Here is a 10,412-nt window from a genome sequence, read left to right on the forward strand (position 1 = left end):
ATACAGGCCATGTGTTACACTACAAGATTTGTTGCAAGTATATAACACTGGTAGAAATAATGATTTGCATGATTATATTTTAATTAGATAATGTCACAGGGCGAAGTGTTCCTTTACCTGAACAGGCTAGCCTGTCCTCAGAACCAAATTCTACCCCTTTACAGCCTGTGCAACCCTGTTGTCTTCAGTGGGGTTGTGTGGGGTATCAGGGCAGAATTGTGCCTAGATACTTACTAAAAAATAGGATTGTTGGATTGTATTAAATTCTGTGCTCTTAAACAGGTCACCTCATGATGAATACTTCAACTGAGTCCAATCTTCTCTCTACTTTTGATGATGATTATTATCCTGAGTTGGGCTCCGTCTGCAGCACAGAGAATATCAAGATCTTTGGATCAGTATTTTTTCCAGTCCTTTACTGTCTGGTGTTCGTGTTCGGCTTGGTGGGAAACAGCTTGGTCATTTGCGTTCTGATAGTTTGCAAGAAACTGACCAGCATGACTGATGTGTATTTGCTGAACCTCGCCATCGCTGACCTGCTTTTTGTTTTCTCCCTCCCCTTCCTGGCTCATTATGCTTCAGACCAATGGACTTTTGGAAATGCAATGTGTAAAACAATATGTGGAGTTTACTACATTGGCTTCTACAGCAGCATATTCTTCATAACTCTCCTGAGCATAGACAGGTACTTAGCCATTGTCCACGCTGTGTATGCTCGGAAAGTTTGAACAACCCTGCTCAGCATTGTTATAAGCCTCGCCATTTGGTCAGTGGCCATTTTAGCTCCAATACCAAATATTTTCTTTATCCAAGAACTTAATGAAGATGGCAGTGTGAAGTGTGCTCCTTATTACCAAGATAATAGGGCTACTTGGAAACTTTTAACCAATTCTAACGTCAATGTTTTGGGCCTCTTGATCCCGCTTGGCAGTCTCATTTTCTGCTACTCCCGCATCATGAAAAATCTGCAGAGATGCGTGAACCGAAACAAGTATAAAGCAATGAAGCTGGTTTTCATTGTTGTAGTTGTGTTTTTCCTCTTCTGGGCACCCTTCAACATTGCGCTTTTTCTGGACTCTTTGCGAAGCCTGCTCATCATAGATGACTGCGAGACAAGCAAAAGCCTAGACCCGGCCCTGCAGGTGACTGAAACCATCTCCTTCATCCACTGCTGCCTGAACCCAGTGATCTACGCTTTTGTAGGTGAAAAGTTCAAGAAATACCTTCATGAAATATTCAGAAAACATGCATGATTTTTATTGACTTGCAAAGACCACAATGTCTTTCCGAGTCACTATAGTATCTCTTCTATGCGCACCCAATCCTCGCGTTCTTCTCTATTGACCCTGTCACATAAAGTAGAATGGGCCAAATACAACCATTCAAGGATGTGTTTGTTGTGATATAAGTATGAGTGACTTTGAAAGAAAATACTCCAGGCAGCTCAGTAAATACATTACTTCAAGTTGTAGTTGGGAGGACTTAGCTTTCAATTAAAGCTCTCTGTTACCCTAGTAATGACTATGGTATAAAAGTTCAGACAATGTTATAATTTCAGTGTCCTTAAATGTATTAATTTGAGCTTCATATATATAATATGCTACCTTACAAGGAGAACCAGGCTGTTATCAATATTATTATTTTTAATCCTACACCTCACTCAAGTGCTCAGGGACCTATGGACATGTATGAGACATGTAACTATCAATCTAATTTATGAGCTTACTTTTATAGTATAATTCCAATTATCCAAATTCCCTTTATCCAAAAATCCTAATTACCCAAATCTAGTGTGTCCATTCAGTAGCCTTATGTTAGTTCATCACACTCAATTAGCCTCTTTGCACCTGTAAGCTCTAATCAACAGCTTTGTATTTGTATAGCAGGTCTCAATAAAGTTATTTTTTTACTCTTTTTAATAAAGTACAAAGTATTAAGCTAAATTGTTTGGCTGCTTAAACTGCATGGATAGGCGCATGGGGGATTTTGCTGCCTGTCTTGATCTATATCACCTTCCCTTTCTCTGTATACAGAGGGGAGACGGAATATAGGATCTTGAAAGCGGAGAAGCAGCTGTCTGCAGCTTATAGCCCATGTATGAAAGAGGCAAGCCCCTGCAAAAATTAAACACTGGCTGGGTGGCCAGAGAGCACTCATCCCCACCTGCACCCCTTCCCCTGTACCTCCCTCCTGTACCCCTTTTCTGCACCCACGTGGGGAAACTGATCCGGAGTCATGGGAGCGCCGGTCCTTGTTCCTTGCTCCGCCGCCTCCAGCCCGCAAGGGGGGCGCGGAAGATGACCTGCCAAGCCCATAGGTTCAAAAATTAAACATCGTAGCCCTGAGATAGTATTGCCCTTGCATGTGCAGGTACAACTCCACTCCAGTCGCAGGAACTTGCTTGGGGCATGGAGGAGAAGGGCTATAATAGGGACTCAAGCACCAGTGCCGTGTGAAACTCAAAGAGCTGTGGCAGGCACAGCAGAAGGCAAGGGAGGCAAGTAGTTGCCTCTGGTGCACAGCTGCAGACATGCTGCTTCTACAAGGAGGAGTCTGGGGTCAGCGTGGTGATGAATAGCCCCTCCCCACCCCCATTGAACTCCTCTTATAGCCTGGTGTTCACAGCACATAGCACTGTCATAACACACAGCACTCCCGCTGACATAGCACTGTCTACACAGGTGTGTAGGTCAGTATAACTATGTCACTCAGGGGGGTGGATTTTTCACACCCCTGAGTGACGTAGTTATACCAATATAGGTCTGTAGTATAGACCAGACCTTAGAAGTCATGAGTGTGACATGTTAGTTACCCTTTTATCCAAGGTGCAAAAATTCCTTGAAAATGTTTTTAGAAACCATTCTTATTTTTAATGTTATAAATGACCGTCTTCAGGTTCAGGCCAACATGTGGTACATTCTGGCTTGGGCTAAAATTTTCTCAGCCATAATTTCTTCCTTCCACTGCAACATGCTTAGTTCATGCCTAGTACTACAATGCACGGCAGTAAATTGGAGCAAGTAAACATCAGTGCATTCACTAAGGCCATGTCTACACTAGGGAGCTTACAGTGGCACAGCTGTACCACTGCTGTAAGAATATTACTTGTGTAACCGCTCCATGCCAATGGGAGAGAGCTCTCGCATTGACATAATAAAACCACTTCCACGAGCAGTGGTACTGGGTCAGTGGGAGAAGCTCTCCCGCTGACATAGCGCTGTCCACACCAGGGGTTCTCTTGTCACTGTAGTTAATCCATCTCCCTGAGAGGTGGTAGCTAGATCGACAGAAGAATTCTTCCATTGACCTAGCCTGTCTACACTGGGGGTTAGGTTAGTATGTTACTCAGAGGTGTGGATAATTCTGGCTTCGATGGGAGTTTTGCCTGAGTAATAACAACAGCATCAGACCATAGTCATGAAGTACAAATTGTGCCGAGAGAATACTGCAAACGCTGCATGGTATTCAGCAGTATCATTCTTTTCCGTGTTGTGTTGTACTATATGTTAAGGCCAATGGGACAGAGTGTCCTCACACACCTGTTTTATTCCATTGATGTCACTGACTAGATGAGAGGTCAGAGCAATCAGTTTTTCATTATCACCTTCTGCCCCCACCACCATTATCCATTTTCTCATAAAATTACACATTTTATGCACATATTCAACATGAGTGATGTGGTCAAACGTTTTAGGATTTCTATCCTTCAATCGATAGGCTTCAGGGGTAATCGTAAACCTTTCAGGTTTACCTTTGCTTAAAATTTCTTATACACCACAGCATCACCCTCCTCCATGTCATTAAAAACTTGTCTCGCCTTCCCCGTTAATCTGACCAAGATTCACTTACTCGCTGGGATCTTGTGGATCCCACACAGTGTCTCAAAGGTGGACAGGAACTCTTCTATACCGTCAGTCTCTAGATTAATTGGGTAGATTTTCTCCCACTCCCTAGTGTTGTGTGGGTGGGTGCTCACTAGATGGAGAAGTTCTTTTTACTGTTCCAGTATTTTGAGATGTATTGCTTGAGCTTCCATCAGGCTCTCTCTTCTGCTGCCTTGACTTTTTTGGTTTCCCTTCTGCCATCAGGCTCTTGTGCTCCTGTCCTCTCGGGCTCTCAGATGCTGCAGTTGGGCCAGTTCCATTGCAGTGGTCTCTGTGTCACCTGGGGCAGGAAGGTCCTTGGACGCCTGGTCAGAACTTATGAGCAAAGCTCTCAGTTCCAGATATGGGGTTTTCTTTTCATGGGATAGTCCCCTGTCCTTACATAACTTTTCAAGGTTTTTTTTTTCTCAAGACAATCATATGACTCTGATTCACTTATTGTGTGACGAATCGTGAACATTTAAAACTCTCAATATCAAGTTTAAACTTTTAACAGCACTGGGTTATGATCTATAAATCCAGTTGACTTGTGGCATGTGAATCCTGCCACGACTATGCCATATGTTATGCTGTCTGGAGTGGATGAGCTCTACCCTGACATCTGGTGGTGATTGTGGCGAGTTGTGGAAAAGAACTTCAGGGGCTGATCTTGTTTGCATAGGCACACCCACCCCGCCTAGCATGAACCCACAGCAGCCCAAATGGTCACTTCGGCTGCTGTGGGATCCCCAGTTTCTTTGTTATTGGGGCAGGAAGAATAAAGTGTTGTTACCCTGATTATGTGAATCAAGGACAATTAAACTGTTTTATGACAGAGGAACTTGCCATCAACTAAGTAGCACTCGCTAGACAAGGGACATGGGTTCCAAAACCCAGTGAATGAAGAGAGGCTGGGGGCAGGTATTTGTACCTGATAGTATGGGTCCCTTTTGAGGGCCTAGACGTCCAATTGTACTGTCTTCTTCTTTCTCTGCTGTGGAATATCAGAACTAATTTTAATTCCTTTGAGAGTTTAGTTACAGGCTGCTCAGCTGAATTCATGTTGGGCCAATGGTGCACCAGCACTGAGCCTCACCTACTACAAGCTAAAATCACTAAAGAGCTAAAGTTACTGAGTGCTGGGGTGGGGGGGCTGAAGCTATGTTGCTGAGCGGCTAGCGGAGCGGAGCAGTTCGTGAGACAACTGGAGCGGCTCGCGGGACAGCTGGCAGAGTGGAGCGGCTGGTGGAGTGGCTCATGGTGAAGGCTGCAGCAGAACCCCATGGAGAGGCAGGGCAGTCGGCCTCGGACCACGTAAGGTGCCCCTTAACACTGCTGTGCTGCCCCCCAACCCCCAGGCGGGGAGGTAAAACTCTGCAGATAAACTCTTGAACTCTGGGGCTGCACTGACCAGGGACAGAGACTTTTGGGTTGTTGGACTTTTGGGTGATTTTTGAGCTGCTGGACTCAAGAGACTTTTGGGGTGTTGGACTTTTGGGACTTTGGGTGATCTTTTGGGTTGCTAGACTTACGACCCTGAGGGGAAAAGGATACTGCCAAACTTACTTGGCGGAGGGTCTTTTGCTCATGGTTTGTGTTATGAATCCTGTTTGTGGTGTTTCCCCAACATAATGCCGCATTGTTTCCCTCCTTTATTAAAAGGATTTTGCTACACTCAGACTCCGTGCTTGCAAGAGGGGAAGTATTGCCTCTTAGAGGCGCCCCGGGGGTGGTATGTAATTGTCCCAGGTCACTGGGTGGGGGCTCGAGACGGTTTTGCACTGTGTTATTAAAACAGAACCCCTAGATACTGAACCCGGCCCTTGTTGCTGCCAACTCAGACGGGCAGAAGGGTTACATAAGGGCTGCCTGAGACCTTTTTAAACTCTCCCCTGTTGGGAGAAGAGGGGAGAGAGAGAGAAAAGGAGTCAAGCTGCCAGTAGGTGAGTAGCAGCAAGAGAGCGAGCCTCACCACGAAGGGAGGCTGCATTCCCTCCCATAAGGGAGAAAAATAAGCCCAAAAGACTGGCTGAGAGAAGGACGGACTGCCCCTGTGCAGCCAAGAGGGACTGTTTTACCCAGGGCCGTACCTACCCATACACAAAGTACGCAGCTGTGTAGGGCACCAGGAAATTTGGGGCACCAAATTTCCTGGTGCCCTACACAGCTGCGTGTTGCTCCAGCCCCTGCTCCGCCCCCACCCTGCCTCTTCCCACCCCTGCTCCGTCCCAGACCCGCCCCCACCCCAGCTCTTCCCCTGAGGACTGCAGAAGGGGTCGGGCGACCTGCACTCACCGGTGGGGGTAAGTTAGGGTTACCATATTTTAATTAAAAAAAAGGAGGACACTCCACGGGGCCCCGCCCCCGCCCCTTCCCCAAAGTCCCCGCCCCAACTCAGCCCCCTCCCCTGAACGCTCCGCCCCCTGCTCCTCCCCCTCCCCTGCTTCCTGCGAATCAAATGTTCGCGGGAAGCCTGAAACAGGGAGGCAGCAGGTAAGCTGGGGCTGGGGCGGTGGCGGGGCGCGAGGAGGTGCGGCCAGTCCAGCCCCCCCAGCCGAGTGGCTCCCTCCGGCGGCCGGCCGGCCCCGGCCAAGAGGCTCTGGCCCCAGCATCTCTCACCCGGCTCGGCTCGGGCCCTGGGGCGCTGGCCCTGGTTCCGGCCGAGCGGCCCCGGCCCTCCCTGGCCCCGGCGGCCCCGGCCCCGGCCCGGGCCGAGCACCGCCGGCCGAGCGGCCCTGGCCTCGGCCCTGGCCCTGGCCAAGCACCGCCGGCCGCCAGCCCCGGCACCAGCCCTGGCTGAGCACCGCTGGCCGGCGGCCGAGCACTGGCGGCTCCGGCCTGGCAACGGCCCTGGCAGATCACCGCCGGCCCCAGCGGCCCAGGCACCGCCGGCCCCAGCAGCCCGGGCACCACGGGCCCCGGTTCCGGCTGAGCGACTCCGGCCGAGCACCTCCGGCCCCGGTCCCAGCGGCTCCGGCCCAGCTCGGCTCAGGCCCCGGTTCCAACCGAGTGGCTCCGGCCCGGCACCGGCCCTGCCCGAGCACCGCCAGCCCCAGCGGCTCCAGCCCGGACCCAAGCCCCACGACCCCTCCCTCCCTATTTTCCCGGACATGTCCGGCTTTTTGGGATTTCCTCCCAGACGGGGTTTTGAAGCCCCAAAAGCCGGACATGTCCGGGAAAATCCGGACGTATGGTAACCCTAGGGTAAGTTGAGTGACCCAGCCCGCTCTGCGCCGCCGGATCCCAGCTGCACCGCCGGTGAGTGCTGGGGGGGCGGTTCCCCTGCCCCCAAGGCTGGGAGGCAGGAGAGCAGAGTGGAGTGGGCTGGGGCCAGGTCGCTCCACTTCCCGCTGCCCCGTGAGTACGGGGTCGGGTCTGTCCTGCACTCACCGGGCAGCAGGAAGTGGAGTGATCAGGCCCCAACCTGCTCCACTCCGCCAGCTCGTGCTGGGGGTGGTTTCCCCCCTGCTCCCGCCCCGCCATGGAGGCCTGGGGCCCGCCCCCCGAGGAGGCCTGGGGCCCCACACATCCCCCCCCCTATGGGGGGGGTGCTGCGTAGGGCACCAAAATGACTAGAGATGGCCCTGGTTTTACCCCAAGCCCGTCTCACCAAGGCTAAAAACAGCACAGGCTGGTGAGACCGAGAAGGTGCCTTGCCACACATGGTGTCAGGGGCGGGATGTTTCAGTGAGACTTCGTTGTGAACCATCTCAGGGCAGGGTAAATCACCCCAACAAGAAGAAAAAATAAATGGAGGAGGTAGTAAAGGTGTTGGTGCAGACCACCAAGAGGCTACCAGGGTTCAGATGGCTACCCAGCAGGAATCAGTGCGAATACAGCAGGAGATGAATCAATTACTGATGAGCCAGACAGCCCAGGATCAAGCTACCCTGCATGAGGCTGTGAACTGGCTAAAGCCTCTGACCATTCTGACGCACAGCCCCCATGGGACCGGCCCCTGTGGGCAAGCAGCTACTTACAGAAGAAGACGGTGGACGACAACCTAGAGGCATATCTCCTCACGTTCGAGAGAATGGCCCTGAGGGAGGTCTGGCCCCAAGACCAGTGGGCCAGTATCTTTGCTCCTTTTCTGTGTGGGGAGGCCCAGAAGGCGTATTTTGATATGACAACAGAAGCAGCTACAGATTACCCCCAGCTGAAGGCGGAGATCCTGGCGAGGTTTGGTGTGACGATAGCTACAGAATCATAGAATATTAGGGTTGGAAGAGACCTCAGGAGGTCATCTAGTCCAATCCCCTTCTCAAAGCAGGACCAACATCAACTAAATCATCCCAGCCAAGGCTTTGTCAAGCCGGGCCTTAAAAACCTCTAAGGATAGTGTAGCGGGGTGGACACCCGCTCCTGCCCTGAAGGGCTTAAAAAAGCCCTGGGAGAGGGCTGTGATAGGGGAAAACCTGGGCTGATTGGGGGAGTAGCCACAGCTGGGCCACGCCCCAATCAGGCCGCAGCTGGCCCTATAAAGAGGCTGTGGGCTGGGAGCACAGGCAGTCTCTCTCTAGGCGCAGAGAGAGAAGGGCCTGGCTGCCTGGGACTTGAGTAAGGTACCGGAGTAGAGCAGTGCTGGGGAATAGGGCAAGGGAGCCGGGGAGCTCCCACCTGGAAACCCCCCAGGCTGCAGGCCTAGCCAAAGGCCTGAAAAGGTACTGGGGTTGCAGAGGTGCAGCCCGGGGGTAGGTGGAGGCAGCAGGTTCAAACCCCCCTTGCCGATGATGAGTGATATGGACTGCAGTCTGCCCCAGAGTGCGGGGGCCAGATGAGGACCTGGCAGTGAACACTGAGGCAAGGTGGGGATAGAGGGTGGGAATTCCCCTGGGAGGGGAGCCCAGAGAGTGGGGGTACTGCCAGGGGGCAGCACCCAAGGGAGAGGGGCACCAGGGTCTGGGAGGGACACGGGGCCAGCGACAGCGGGACATTGGCCTGCAGAGGGCACTCCAACGGCTGGAACGCTAATTCCCATACTGAACCAGCAGGAGGCGCCACAGGGGTGAGTCACGCTTCGCTACAGATGGAGATTCCACCACTTACCTAGGTAACCCATTCCAGTGCTTCACCACCCTCCTAGTGAAATAGTGTTTCCCAATATCCAATCTAGACCTCCCCCACTGCAACTTCAGACCATTGCTTGTTCTGTCATCTGCCACCACTGAGAACAGCCTAGCTCCATCCTCTTTGGAACCCCCTTTCAGGTAGTTGAAGGCTGCTATCAAATCCCCCCTCATTCTTCTCTTCTGCAGATGAAATAACCCCAGTTCCCTCAGCCTCTCCTCGTAAGTCATGTGCCCTAGCCCCCTAATCATTTTAATTGCCCTCCGCTGGACTCTCTCCAATTTGTCCACATCCCTTCTGTAGTGGGGAGACCAAAACTGGACGCAATACTCCAGGTGTGGCCTCACCAGTGCCGAATAGAGGGGAATAATCACTTCCCTCGATCTGCAGGCAATGCTCCTACTAATACAGACCAATATGCCGTTGGCCTTCTTGGCAACAAGGGCACACTGCTGACTCATATCCAGCTTCTCGTCCACTGTAATCCCCAGGTCCTTTTCTGCAGAACTGCTGCTTAGCCAGTCGGTCCCCAGCCTGTAGCGTTGCATGGAATTCTTCCTTCCTAAGTACAGGACTCTGCACTTGTCCTTGCTGAACCTCATCAGATTTCTTTTGGCCCAATTCTCCAATTTGTCTAGGTCACTCTGGACCCTATCCCTACCCTCCATCATATCTACCTCTCCCCCCACCTTAGTGTCATGTGCAAACTTGCTGACGGTGCAATTAATCCCATCATCCAGATCATTAATAAAGATGTTGAACAAAACCGTTCCCAGGACTGACCCCTGGGGCACTCCGCTTGATACCGGCTGCCAACTAGACATCGAGCTGTTGATCACTATCCGTTGAGCCCGACAATCTAGCCAGCTTTCTACTCACCTTATAGTCCATTCATCCAATCCATACTTTTTTAACTTGCTGGCAAGAATACTGTGGGAGACCGTATCAAAAGCTTTGCTAAAGTCAAGATATATTACATCCACTACTTTCCCCATATCCATAAAGCCAGTTATCTCATCATAGAAGGCAATCAGGTTGGTCAGGCATGACTTTCCCTTGGTGAATCCATGTTGACTGTTCCTGATCACTTTCCTCTCCTCCAAGTGCTTCAAAATGGATTCCTTGAGGACCTGCTCCATGATTTTGCCAGGGACTGAAGTGAGGCTGACTGGTCTGTAGTTCCCCGGGTTCTCTTTTTTTCCCTTTTTAAAATATGGGCACTATATTTGCCTTTTTCCAATTGTCTGGGACCTCCCCCGATTGCCACAATTTTCAAAGATAATGGCCAATGGCTCTGCAATCACATCAGCCAACTCCCTCAGCACCCTTGGATGCATTAGATAAGGGCCCAGTGGTTCCACGAGTGGAAATACCGGGACAGCAAAGCGCCGAGGTCCCAGCTGTTTGACCTGATCCACCTAGACTGGAAATAGCTATGCCCCAAGACCCATGGCCCGGAGAAAATTGTGGAAATCATAGTTT

At 51.2% G+C, this 10,412-nt stretch overlaps 1 pseudogene; it reads left to right on the forward strand.

Annotated features, from left to right (window-relative positions):
• Nucleotides 1-293: 293 nt before the first annotated feature.
• Nucleotides 294-8,073, forward strand: LOC135873784 (C-C chemokine receptor type 8-like; annotated as a pseudogene).
• The last annotated feature ends 2,339 nt before the right edge of the window (nucleotides 8,074-10,412 follow it).

Source organism: Emys orbicularis, chromosome 2 (genome assembly GCF_028017835.1).
Source record: "Emys orbicularis isolate rEmyOrb1 chromosome 2, rEmyOrb1.hap1, whole genome shotgun sequence".
Taxonomy (NCBI): Eukaryota; Metazoa; Chordata; order Testudines; family Emydidae; genus Emys; species Emys orbicularis.